Source organism: Hippopotamus amphibius, chromosome 15, assembly GCF_030028045.1.
Source record: "Hippopotamus amphibius kiboko isolate mHipAmp2 chromosome 15, mHipAmp2.hap2, whole genome shotgun sequence".
Classification (NCBI taxonomy): domain Eukaryota; kingdom Metazoa; phylum Chordata; class Mammalia; order Artiodactyla; family Hippopotamidae; genus Hippopotamus; species Hippopotamus amphibius.
The window spans coordinates 22,399,615-22,401,274 of NC_080200.1; the positions used below are offsets into that span (position 1 = coordinate 22,399,615).

At 40.5% G+C, this 1,660-nt stretch overlaps 1 pseudogene; it reads left to right on the plus strand.

Annotated features, from left to right (window-relative positions):
* The first annotated feature begins 450 nt into the window (after window positions 1-450).
* On the plus strand, window positions 451-1,394 carry LOC130836356 (olfactory receptor 2W3-like; annotated as a pseudogene).
* The last annotated feature ends 266 nt before the right edge of the window (window positions 1,395-1,660 follow it).

Here is a 1,660-nt window from a genome sequence, read left to right on the forward strand (position 1 = left end):
ATCCATGTCTCTACAAATGTCCAGTTTCATTCCTTTTTACAGCTGAGTAATATTCCATTGTATTAATGTACCACATCTTTTTTATCCATTCATCTGTTGATGGACATTTAGGTTTCTTCCATGTCCTGGCTATTTCCCAAGTGTATTTTTGTTGATTTACTTTGTTTATTCTTTTATTCTCATTAAAAATGGTTTTATTTTTAATTTTCACTAATTTTTTTAAGAATGTTATTCATGTTTTGTTTTGTTTTGAGTGGTTTTCTTACAGCCAAATTATATACTTTTTTGTCGAATTGTGTTTATTTTAAAACTTTTAAGCTATGCATATACATATATTCACACATTTTCACTAGAATGTTCAAATATTATTAGTGTGATAGGCATACAGAATGGTTAGTGGCTGTAAAATATTATTATTATTATTTTCAATTCTCTTGAGGTTCAGTAGAGATGGATGGAACCAATGAGAGCACCCAGGGAAATTTCATCCTTTTGGGGTTTTCTGACGGCGCTCATCTGGAGAGAATCCTCTTTGTGGTTATCTTGATTGCATATCTCCTGACCCTTGTGGGCAACACCACTATCATCCTGGTATCTCAGCTGGACCCCCACCTCCACACCCCCATGTACTTCTTCCTCACCCACTTCTCCTTCCTGGACCTGAGTTTCACCACCAGCTCCATTTCCCAGCTGCTCTATAACCTGAGTGGATGTGACAAGCCCATCAGCTACACAGGCTGTGCCATCCAGCTCTTTCTATCCCTGGGCCTGGGTGGTGTGGAATGCCTACTCCTGGCGGTCATGGCATATGACAGGTTTGTGGCCATCTGCAAGCCTCTGCACTATGTGGTGATCATGAATCCACAGTTATGCTTGAGTTTAGTGTCCCTTGCTTGGGTCTGTAGGGTGGCCAACTCTTTGATTATGTCTCCAATGACCCTGTGGTTACCCTGCTGTGGGTACCACAAGGTAGACCACTTCCTGTGTGAGTTACCTGCCCTGATCCAGAGGGCCTGTGTCAACACAGCTGCAGTTGAAGGCATTGCCTTTATTCTGGCAGTAGGTATTGTGCTGTCACCCTTAGTGTTGATCCTGATCTCCTATGGCTACATTGTGAGGGCTGTATTAAGTATCCAGTCATCCTCAGGGAGGCACAAAACCTTCAACACCTGTGGCTTCCATCTCACAGTGGTCTCACTTTTCTATGGAAACATCATGTACATGTACATGCAACCAGGAGCTCCTCCAAGGACCAAGGCAAGTTCCTCACCCTCTTCTATAACATTGTCACACCACTCCTGAATCCCCTGATCTACACCCTCAGAAACAAAGATGTGATGGGGGCATTAAGAAGATTGATTTTGGAAAATCTAAGTTTAGGAAAGAAATTATAATAAAAGACAATGATAGGAACTCCTTTTTATATTTAATTATTACAAAAGTTGGGATGTTTAATTATCATCTTTCATTACCTCCATCTGTCGGAGTTTTGGCAGAATTCATCACAGCCTCTGTGGCACATCCCTACTCCTCTTTCATGCAAATCATCCAGAAGTACAGTTCTGATATTCAAATAATTCAAAACCATACTTCTCAAAGTAAGGTCTATTGATCATCACTGATGCACAAATATCTAAATGGTTCGTACACTGTTCTAAAA